General features: G+C 31.4%; 1 protein-coding gene across 1 annotated transcript in view; it reads left to right on the top strand.

Annotated features, from left to right (window-relative positions):
- The window catches only part of LOC117171705 (protein artichoke-like), a 352979-nt gene that overhangs the window by 97898 nt on the left and 242215 nt on the right, over positions 1-12866 (top strand). Inside the window, exon 2 of the mRNA XM_033359255.1 lies at positions 12338-12475. The gene's annotated coding sequence lies outside the window, so the exon portion shown is untranslated. The remainder of the gene's footprint in view (positions 1-12337; positions 12476-12866) is intronic.

Here is a 12866-nt window from a genome sequence, read left to right as displayed (position 1 = left end):
AGAGGGAGCTCTTCTTAATATTTTGACACCAAAATCATGTCGATACACCTTACCGACTGCGAGTAAAGCCACCCACGCTTTAACTTGACAGACTGTATTCAGCTTCATGCGGCTGACAAATTTTTCTCATGAAACTTTTTTAATCAATAATTATTACTCAAGATAAACAATACAAAAATAGAAAATGTTTCGATCCAAAATCGATGTTTTGTAAAACACAACTCACGATTATTCGGTCGTTTGCTGATAAAAATGCTTCAAATTTATATGGTGTATTCTCAATATATAAAAGTTGACTATCAGGAACGCACTTTGTTTGAAAAACTAATATATTCGTTTTTGTTTAATAATAAATCGATTCCAAACAAAAATCACGTTTCGACAACTTCGACCAGTGGGAAGGTCATCGAAAAAATATTATCTTGGTAATAACTTATCGCGGGAAAGTTGTTTATTAGACTTTCAGAAAGTTTTTCTGCAAATTTAAAGAAAATCGGTCGAAAAGGGTGGAAATGGCAGCGAGTTAAAGTCAACACACGCTGCCGTTGGAGTGTTTAGTAGTTCTTTGCCGCTGCTGCTTTATGGCTTAGGAACAAAGGCCGATAAGCGGAGCACTGCCACGGTAGCGTGTGTTGACTTCAACTCGCTGCCATTTTCACTATTTCCGACCAATTTACTTTCATTTTTCAGAAAAAGTCTCAAAGTCTAGTGAACAACTTTCTTGCGATAAGTTATTTCAAATGACATTTTTTCGATGACCGTCCCACTGGTCGAAATTGGCGAAACGTGGTTTTCGTTCGGAATCAATTTGTTATTAAACAAAAACAAACATTTCAGTTTTTTAAAAGTTTGTGGCTTATATTCATCGCTTATGTATTGAGAATACACCATACAAATTTTAAGCATTTTTTTAAACAAACAGCCGAATAACCGCGAGTTGCGTTTTACAAAACATCGATTTTTGATCAAAAAATTGTCTAAGTTTAATTGTTTATCTTGAGTAATAACTATATAATAATTTTATGAAATGTATGGCTGTAAAATGGATCCATGTTGAATTTTCGACTACGCAGTAGTAGTTTTAGCTGTTATATAACTCTACTGAGCATTATTGCACGTGATGTAACGCTACAGCGCATTTGTATCTGCCCCTTAACTTTACTGAACAGCTATAACTGTCATATCACTTTGCTGTGCAGCAATAACTATCATATAATTAATACGCAACCTGAAATGACACTAACGCCTACAGTACATCCCTTAACACTAAAAAACACTACTTCGTAACCAAAAATGACCTGGAAGCCGGCTGCCCACCCTTGAGTACAATATAAAACTACTGCATAACTTCTAATGTAACAGAAATCTTGTTTGCTTGTAATTGTATTTTATAACACTACTGCGCAACATAAAATTTCACAGAAGTCTACTCTGCAAACGGAAAGGCGACTTAACTCTAATGTGCAACCATAAATGTAGGGTAAGTCTACTGCACATTCAGAAATGCATTCTAGCTTCAGTTCGCAATTAAAAATGCTAAGTAAGTCTACTATGTAGCTGGAAGGGCAACATAATTCCATTCTACTATTAAAAATGACGCAGAGGTCTACTGCGCGGCATCAAGCGTGGCATAAATCTACTGCGACATATTTATTTGAAATATTTATATTATATATAAATATATATAATATTAATTAAAAATTAATTAAAAACTACTTTTTAGTTTTATCTTTAACTGCTCCAAAATCAAAGAAAAATAATTAACCAAAGCATGCATTTTTTCAAAGAATAATTAATTTTATATTTTGCGAAAAAAATTTAAAGAAAAATCTTTTATGGTGATGAGAAATTTAGATTTATAATTTACTTTCATATTCTTCATTTAGTTAAATGATTATATTTTTTAGTATTCCTTTTTAATTGATAAAATTTCATATTCGTTTAAATTTCAAAGAATAAATTCGACCACAATAACCACTGAGTTTTCAAAAACTGTCCCTAGAAAGAATTGTCTTAGTGAACCTTTCAATTTATAACTCAGTTCTTCGGACTACATTTTCTACGCATACATCACAATTTTATTACATACTCAGACTCGAGGCTAGTTAACCGTGCCTCGTAATTCAGTGAGTTTGTAAACTCTCGTCGAAAATACTTAAGAAACTAGTCCCCTAATTTACATTTCCCATTAAACTTGCTTCCAATTAAAATATAGTGAAAATGTAAAGTCATCGTCTGTTCATAATGGGATTTCCGTGACGGCACGCCTAAGAGGTAACTTATTACCATTTTTCTGAGTAAAACGGAAACGGGTGCGTAGTTCGTCTTAGAGGTAACTCAGAAAAAATATGCATGTTCTAAAATCAAAAAGCGAGTTGTGCGCAGCAACAATAGAAAAATTAAGATCGAAGTGGTCCGGTAATAAAAAATAATTAAAAAATACAAATATGGATAACCGACCGTAGAGAGTAGAATTCATGTCTACATTGTCCAGTAATAACAAGAATTTTCCTCTTCGCATAGAATTAGGCTGATACTAAGGGAGCTTCCATAAAGGATGACACAGTTTTTTGTCGAATTAGGGAAGAAAAATTCCCATAAGTGGTTTTTAAAGCTTCGAAAAAATGGAAAAATTCGTAAAAGTTTCATATCTTTTGTTCTAATTATCCGTTTGAACTTTTTAAGCTATAAAAATGTTTGTAGTGACATGTTCTTTCAAATTTGAAAATGGCCGTAGAGAAACAAAAATGTTAACATTTTTTTACAACTCAAAATGCTAAAATCGCGTGTTTTCCAATATGTCTTCCTAAATTTTTAAATATTTTTTTGTCAAACGAAGTTATAAATGTAATTTACAAGTCCTGAAACTTTAATCGTGGGACCGCTAGTGGTTATTTAAAATTAAAATAAATCGAAAGGTCCTACATGATCCTACGTATTTTCAGATACTAATGATTTGAATGTAACAACTCCACTTATGAAATTCATAAGTAAACTGAAACAACTAATTTAGAAAAAAATGCATTCTTAAAACATTATTTGAAATAATTAGAAGAGCTGACACAACATATACACTGTTAAAATGTTCTGTTGGAAACTTCTACTACATGTATCGGAAGTTTATTTCCAAAACGTAAGGTAATGCTGCAATACACAATGTTGTAATTTCGAAATTCTGGAATTGGTATGCTACCTTACATGTTTTGGAATTTTATAATACAAGTCAAGTATCTGGATATCTCAACGGCTGTTGAAGAGAAAAATTAGAACAACAAATGTAAATCATTTCTGAGAACACTTGTTCCTGGCAAACAAATTTCTGCCTGCGTGAAAAAAAGTTTGCATGGCTCAAGCATGGCAGGACACTTGGAAATATCTGGCTAAAGCATGGTTCACGACTGAATGGTAGCATGGCACAAGCCTTGTTCCTGACCATTTCCGATGCTTAGGACAGGTTAAACACAAACGAATATTCTTAAGAACATGTAAGTCTCAGCGAAAATTAGCCTGCGTTAAAAATGAAAATATTAGGTTTGCCAATAGTCGACACGTCTCTAAATGTGGCGACGATCCGGATGCTCCAGGTCGAACACACGGTAGTTTAAAACGTTTTCTACGAGAACCTTAAAAAATTTTAATTTCGTCAATAATGAAAACAATTCCAAATGGTAATTCGGCGACCTGGGTGCACCAGGTCGCGCCCCAGGTATCTTAGTGCGTATTCTATAAGAACTTTTTCAAAGTTTAGAATGTTTCAACAGCTAAGATTACTAAAAATTATTAGTCGACGATCAGGGTGCACCAGATCGAGCACCAGTTAGTATAATACGTATCCTACGAGAACTGTTAAAAAAATTTCAATTTCGTCAATAATGAAGAGAATTCCAAATGGCCAGTCGACAACTCGGGTGCACCAGGTCGCGCCCCAGGTATCTTAGCACTTATTCTACGAGAACTTTTTCTTCTGCCTCTGCCTTTTAAATAGGAATTACAGCGTTTATTTGTTGCGTATCATTAATTGTGGTAGAATTGTTTAATCTTTTGCTGAAAAGCGCTTCTTCTACTCTGTCTATTCATCGCTATTGAAGAATTTGACATGAATATCTGTGACGTGTGTTTTAACTGAGTCGCACACAAAGCTTGTTTCTAATTCTAAAGACTTCAATATAGTACCCGTGTTTAGAGTCCGGTGTAACATAGTTAATATTGAATGCAAGGTTTATCGTACGATATAATTCATTCTTTACTGTAGAAAATTAACTAGCACAATATTTTGAATACTTTTACACATTTTTTAGAGAAAAGATGTTAATGTTATAGTTACCTCAGATATTGCATTTTATCAATTTGTGTTATTTACGTCAGAAAGGAATAAATAATTAGCATATTACATGCAAAAAAAGTCTACATATTTATCGCTCTTAATTAAAATATTTTATTGCAGTGCTTTGATTTTAATATAAGTGTTAGTATTCACTAATCAGTGAAAAATGTCAAATAAAATTTCAGCCGCATATTTGCTTTACCTAAATGATAAAAGTTTGGTTCATGAAACTTTTTAAATTAGAAACATGAGTCATAAGTCGGTAGGAAAAATGCAGAATACTCATGAATACTGAATGCATTTCACCTAACCTTAAATCTTATGCTTTATACCTAGGTAAACCGATCGACGTCTAAAACTTGACTTGTGTATATTTTCTCGCTAAATTTGAATCAGTGAGTCTTTAATGTTCTTCACTGGAAATTCTTATTTATACAGTTGAGTGATCCATTGCTTTCTGATCATTAAAAAGTATATGTAAAATTCTGATAATATGATTCAAGAATTCAATCAAGACATAAACTTCCTATAAATTTAAATCAGTAGACATTTTGTTTTTATTTCTCGTTTAATCCGGTCTATTCCCTAGAAGATTATAAAAAAATTGCAGATTTTTCTTTGTTTGGCATACAAAGCTTTATAGATTTGCATGACAATTTTTCTATTTTTAATGGATAATTATTAGGCTGGCGATTTTGTATGAAAATATATATATTTTTAATTATGATCAAAGTGTGCAAAAAACGTAAACTTAATTTTTTATTTTATTTTTTAGATAATTGCGACTTTCTAAAAACATTTATGAATAATTAGACCTTTGTATGGAATTTAACGAAAATCCATATCTCGAAATATTACAAATAAATGTAGCCGAAAGATGTCCGTAGAGAATCAGAAAACTCTAAATTCGTACAGATGCTCAATTTTTAATTAACCTGAAAGGTTTGATATTTGGAAATAAAGTCTAACCCTTCGGGCAGTCAAAACTGGAAAGAAAAAAGTTCTTTTTATCAGTTAAGAGTAGCATAATAGTAGTATACTATGCACCTAGATACAAATCAGATTTCGCTGCCACCTTTATTTGTATCTGGGAAGAGATCGTCTTCCATTGCATTACTGACTGCCGTCGAGCTGACTCTGACTTTTTACATTCTCATCAAAGAAGGTATTAGATTTGTGTAAAATTTGACCCCCTCCACCAGTTTTGGTCAAATTTCCACGTTTTGAGACCCCCTGAATCCGAAAAACAGGTTTTTACGAATGTGTCTGCCTGCCTGTATGTCTGTCTGTCTGTCTGCCTGTGAACACGATAACTTTTGAAAAAATTAATCTATTCGATTGCCCTTTGGTATACTCGTTTAGTGTCCTAAACTAAAGGTCATGTTCGTTATCCATTTTGGATGAAAATTTAAAAAGTGGGCACATTTTGAATATTTTTAAGACCACTTTTTTAAAAAATCAAAAATTCTCTATACGGTTATGCATAGAATTCAAAAAATTTAACAATTTATCCCAATGACTTTTTTTGAAAAATCAAAAATTACTAGAATTATAGCATTTACAAGATTATGATAAAAACTTCTTCAATTTGGTCGAAAAGTTGAAAATTCAAAATTTGATCGTACCAAAAATTTTTGAAACGACATTTCTCCCAGATGTATAAATTTTATGTACTCAGAAACTCAAACAATTTATCCCCATGACTTTTTTCTATAAAAAGAAAATTATCAGAGTCACATCATTTTCAAAATCCAAAAAAACAAACTAAAATGAACATTTTAACCAAAAAAACGTATGATATGAAAAAAATTCAAGAGAAGAAAAACTTTTCTTTTTGAAAGCCCTACCGGACTATAATAACAACTTTTTTAATATGGTCGAGAAGTTGAAAACTCCAAATTTGATCGTACCAAAAATAATGAAAAATCAAAACATTCCATTTTTTGGTCAAACTATGCAAGATACGAAAAAAATGAAAAAGCTTAAATTGCGCGCCCTGGAAAGAACTACAAATTAAGAATGAATCACTTTTCGATATAAGCTACAAGAAAAAATGAGAAAAAGCTTGTTCATCCCAAAATGAGCTATAATTTTTTATAGGGCAGTTAGTTTTTGCTTTAGTCGTAATAAATAATATTCTAAATAAAAATATTAAATTTGTTTGAAAAAAAAACGACACAAGGTATGAACTTAAATTACCAGACAAAAGTTGTTCGCCTGAAAAGATCTAGTAGACGAGTAGATTTTCTTTTAATCGTAAAACATAAGATTAAGAATTAAAAAAGTAACTTTTTGGAAAAAGCACAGAAAAGACGAAAGAGGACATAGGCTCCTCTATAGGACCCTATATAGGCTCCTGTATTAGACCCTATGCAGATGCGATTGCCCTCAGTCGCGTGCCGTAGGTGCGCTCAAGCTCTCGACCTGAGCTTTATTAACGAAAGAGAATTCGCAATCACAAAATTATGTTATATCGAGTGCGAAGCGCGAGATAAATACGCGCGCTCAAACTAGCGAGCGAAGCTTATATAATTTAGGGAATTTTAGGAATTATTACACAATAGCAATACATCACAAATTTTTGGAATTTTCCCTACATAATGTTTCGGAAAATTCTCGAAATTGAAAGTATTATTACACAGTAGCATAGAGAATTTTCCTTATCAAATTTTTAGAAAAATTAACCATTTTTTGTGATTCTTCCAAACGAATGTTTTGGGCATTTTTCCTACTATAATTTAGAAAAATTTTCCTAAATGTGTGGAAATTAGCGTGAACACGATTTTGGGGAAAATTCTTCAAGAAAATGTTTACAGTGTTTTATTTCATATTCATTGTGAATAGGTCAAACTTACCTATTTAATTGTTGAAAAGCTAAAAAAGTGTTATTCTTTACTTTGAAATTGTATACATTGATTTTTTATATTTAAAGCATTGGAGTGTTGTAAATTTTCAAAATTTCGCTACGCCATGCAGTAGCTACGTCACTTCGCTTCGTTTTGCAGGTTTTTACGATTCATTTTTTGTTCATTAAACATTGGCGGCCCCACAGTAAAACTTACTGAACTTTTGATGCACATTAACAGCTGATTTTGTAAAAAATAACACCTATTTTATAAACACGATATCAATTTTTTTGTGTTTTCAAGAAAAGTCACACGAAAATTAAAATCTTAAAAAGTAAATAGATTAATTAGAAACAAATCATAGAATTTTCTTTTTAATTTTCAAGCACCACTTACAACATTTTTTCATTGCTAATTGTATAGGACTTTGTATGATGAGTGATAGCGAAAGCCCATTGCAAGAGGAAAAATCTTGTTATCATTTGTTACGGACCTCACCGCAAGGTACCTCATCGTAAGTGAAAGATGTTTATCGCCAACTGCGGCCTAGGAGATGAGAAAGTCAAAAGGATTTAATAACGTGAGGAATAAACTAGTTGTGCTTGTCGGAACTCAAAGTGCTATTACTCTACGTGTGTAAAGAGCGGACTCTCTGTGGTAAGAAATTCAACGTGTATCCTCAGAGTGAACAACCCAGCCTTCAGCGTGAGAAAACATTGGCGGATAGGGTGTGGGATATTAATGGGCTATCTAAATAATAAATTCACCAGCGTGCCCTTAGTTCACTCACGAGCAACGTTCTAAGAATTAAGATGAAACTGGAACAATTTAAGCAATTTTTAATCAGCTGTTCATAATTATATACATATCATACCTTGTCAGCAAGAGCTTATAGATATTCCTTATTATAAAAATGTTATCTTAGTCTCTAAAGACTTGCATGCCGAAAGGTAAAGACTAAGCCAATAACAGCCAACTTAAAGTTAGTCCAGAAATGAATTACTTATTTACCTTGCAATTGATTGAAATATGATTCTTTTTCAAGTACAGCAAAATCGCATATTATTTTTTGTCTCTGAATATCTATTAAACGTTTTTTATGTTGAAAATTCCCCAAATAAACTGTGTCCTATTAATAAAATGGTAGTTAGGGAGTGAAGATTTGTTTACAAGTTTTAGGGGAAACTTGTATTTATAACTGAAGAGATAGATGAAACTTTAAAGGACATTGTACCCGAATGTTTGGACCTGATTATAAGAGACAGAATTAAGGTGAAAATCAGTATTTATTATAAAGAAGACCAAACTATGTGTTACAATAATGTGGCAAGTTTTTGTGGAATAATTCTCTGAGGGGAGAGGGGCTTTTCGATGACTGGTATGGGAACATTTTCGACAGCATGCGAGAGAGCGAGAAGAATAGCTTCTCATCCTCGCTGTTTTGCATGCACTTGGAAATATTTCTACTCACCAGTTATTTTTATTGACAATAAAATGAATTTCAATAACTTTCTCTGCACCAATCGCCCGTACTTACGTGCAAGTAAAATTTTAAAGATTTTAAATGTAGATATTTCCACGGCAATCTTTTTTTGCTCCGCCACCTATCCATGCCCATTATACTTGCCTGCAATCATAATTTTAATGATATTTATCCTGCAAAAAGCTTTTCTCAGCAATATTAGCCCATACTTAGGTGCAAATATGTTTTGGAGTGGATAGACTGCCGGTACTGGAAAAAAAGTTCTTTGCCGGCACTGGCAAAAAAGTTTTCTGTCTACCAGTAACAAATTTCTCTGCCGTTACTGGTAAAAACATATTTTTAGCTTACCGAATATTAATTTATTTATTTTGTTATAAGGGTCAAACCCGAACCCCCTTCTAAAGACTCGTGGGGGCGAAAAGACACTCCTTTCACTGACGTCATAAATAATGATTTCAAATATCGGTTAAACCCCTAACCCTTTCCAACATCTCATGGGGATTTGAAGACGCCCTTTAACTGGTCACAGAATTAATGTTGGTCAAACTCCTATCTATTTTTAATGTCTTCAGGGACTGCAAGGCACACCTTTTCGGCTGTTCGCAGAAATAATGTTGAAGGCCGTCCTGTGACTGTTTGCATACTTTATATTATGCATAATAACACTAACAATATAATATTGTAATAAAGAATTAAATGAAAATTTATTAATGTAAAATAACGTTATATAATAATATACCGACAAATAACTTTTTTGCCGGTGCCGACAGAGGAGTTTTTTGCCGATATCGACATCCACTGTCAATATATTTATGAAACAACTGCGTGCAAAGATCTATTTCTGGTACATGCAGAGCGTACGCAAAATACCCAATTTTTAAATGTTACATGGAAAGAAATTTGATAACAATGCTTGCTATTTCAATATTATTAATTGATATAGTTTATTACGATTTGTCGAAATCGAGTAAATATAAAAATTATCGTTAACGTACTTACGAAACTTCACAATAAGAATATGAAAACTTAATATCTTGAAAACAAGAATTGGTATAGTCAATAGAAAAGATTCATATTTTATGCATTAAAACTCTACAAGATCCCTTTTCTCGTGTTTTCGTCCATCACATTCTTTTCAAACTACTCCTAATTTTTAGTATTGACTTATGCCGATTTCAGAATCCTTTCTTTCAAAATGTGAAAGAATTATTCAAATCTTTCCCATATTTTATATTATTATTCTGCTTAAATTTAATATAGTATATCCAAAGTAAATTTTTCATAGCTTATTGATAGGTACTATATTATTTTTTGATACACATGCCTGATTTCCCTAAATCGTAAAAGATTATACTAAACTGTAAAATCGATTTTAAAGTATTATGTAACTACATTTATATGAGGGTATATCAGCATGTATTTGCGCACTTCTACCCGTGAGCAAGTAAATCAGTCAGTTATTCGCACACTTCGCACGTATTTGTTTCAAAAAATAGTATGCGATGCTAGTGTGTATAGGTTTTTACGAAGAGTGTGAAGTTAGCCACCTGAGCTAAGATAACGGTTGGCTCTGCCGAATCACGTAAATTCCCATGTTGAAACTTTCCCTAGAGAATCTCTACGAAATTTTACTTTCTTCAATATTCGGAAAAAATAATTTTTTTGTACCAATATTGTTTCAAAATCGCAAAGCTTTCAAACATTAAAAATAATCTTGCTAGTTTAAAAATTTTACTTGCAACTAAGTATCAGCAATCGGTGCCGAAAAAAACAACAATGTAATGCTTATAACTAAGTGTGGGTGACTGGTACAGAAAAAGTAATTAAACTTAAACTTTTGGTTATCTAGGTCACTAAAAGTTTATCCACATCTCCATAATGTTTTCTATATATCTCCTATATTTTTTACTTAAATTTTGTCTTTTGCACAGTAACTCGAAGTTTTTGGGTGAATTGTAGCCGAAAGTTTCATCCACTCTCAATTTATGATTACGCGAATGTTGCTTAAAACTTGTGGAATATTCTTTGCTTCATAACCAGCATGGCATCAATTGCACCAAGTCCATTTGATAATCCTTCCTTAATGTATTAATTTAAAGGGCTTCTTGAGTATTTTAAATATTTTCTTAAATATTTGCTTTTTTCTCATACGTTCAATAAATTTAAAGACTCAGCTGACGTATGCATAAAATTCGGTAAAATGCTGAAATTTTCTAGAACTTTCAAAAATATTCTGGAAAGTTTTTGAATTTCAGGAACTGGTATAGATTATTCGGGAATGTACTTAATATTTCTAAAATATTCGGGAATGTTTTTTAATATTCTAGAATGAAATATGCTGCAGCGACTAAAGTGGTAATCGAATAGTGATAAGGAATTTAATTATAAATCAAAAATTTTGATAGTAGAACATCTAGAAATAATATCTTTGAAAGTTTAATTCAATTTTGTAAAAGATAGCGCTAACTCAAGGAAAATACTTATATAAATATAAATAAATAAATATATAAAATTTTATATCTCTAATAATTTGTTCGTACCGTCTAAAAATGTTTAGATTGATATTATTATGTTTTTTCAATGAATTTCCCTCACAAAAAAATGATTTTAAGTATTTATGTGAAAAACAAAAAGTTTTAAATCAAAGATAAAATTACCAATTTATGGTATGATGACTTCTCTTCTCATAAATAAATAACTTCAAACGGTAAAAAAATCCGGAAAGATAAGATTCCATATAAAAAAAAATTGAAACCAAGTTAATATTATTAATAGATTTATTTTATTCATGTAGCAGTACAATCGTATCAATTAAATCAATATTCATTTGAGAATACTCCCAAATTAAATTATTTAGACATTTATCTATATAGGATAATAGTATTAATAGAATGCATGCGTTTCAGTAATGAACTGCCCTATCTGATTTCAAAGTTTAATACGAAAAATTCATATTTAAATGACCTATTGTATGTATCGTAACAATACATACAGCTATTTACAATAAAAATTGGATATTCAACATACTAAAGAATTTTTTCAGTTATTTTATTATTCGATTTAAAACGTTTCGTTGCACTGATGAAGTTTAAAAATAAATAAAAACCATATGATATACAGAATAAATATGTCTGTATTTTATTATTAACAAACTTGATATCGCTATGAATATCATCCTAACGTAATATCTGTTTCAAAATTGTAGACATTTCGAAGATGTGAACAAACTATTTATAAGAATAAAACTATTAAAGCTCCTTGTAATGAAAATACATCTGAATCGTCATTCAGAGAATCAAATTTCTTATCTCAAAATGTATTTTATACACGCTATGTTATAATTTGCTTTAATTCTTCCCAATATTAATTTGCGTGCACGCTATATATATTCTTTCAATAGAATTGGACTCGGCCGCAGACACACCTTTATCCAGAAACACGCAATAAGTTTTTATTTCAGAGATTATTATGACTGTGAAAATGATGCTTTCATGATTGTAGGCTAATATTTATTAATCCATCAAACGACGCCATTTTTAATTTACTAGATCGTCGAAGAAAATGTATTGACACATAATATCTTTTATGTTTCACTTTCATTCTAATATAAAATTAAGAAACCCATTACAAGTGTAACAAAATCATTTCCCCCTCGTTTAAAAATTCTGTTTTCTTTTTTTCCAGTTGTGTATTGCTGTCTAGAATGGGTGTTTGCAAAACAAATTTCCACCACAGGCATTCCGACATTTTTACTTATTAGACGACATATTATCAAGTTTTACCAGTTGAACAAACATGACAAGAATTCACCGGTCATCACGAGTAAGTATTGTATAAAGATATAGTATATAGGATATAAAAAATTGTGCAGGCATGTATAACAGAGATCATGAAGTTAGAAATTAAGAATTTTCTATTGAATATGTTTTCATACTTCATCTATCTTGAATTTTTATCATTAATTACATGAAATATAATATTTTCCAAAGGATTACACAGGCCAACTGTGTACAATCCAATATCAAATTTGACGAATTCAAAATGGCGTATCCAAAATGGCAGCCATATTGAACTTTCAAAATCTGAGTTCATATTCTTAATGAGCAACCTCAAAAACCTATATATAGATTTTTTCGATCGAATACGATCACTTATAAATTGGGCTTATAGCCTCATATATGCTATATAGGGTGTTTTAACGTTGTTACGAAAC

Source organism: Belonocnema kinseyi, chromosome 4 (assembly GCF_010883055.1).
Source record: "Belonocnema kinseyi isolate 2016_QV_RU_SX_M_011 chromosome 4, B_treatae_v1, whole genome shotgun sequence".
Lineage (NCBI taxonomy): Eukaryota > Metazoa > Arthropoda > Insecta > Hymenoptera > Cynipidae > Belonocnema > Belonocnema kinseyi.
Note: the sequence above shows the minus strand (reverse complement) of the source record. Positions and strands in the feature narration are given on the sequence as shown.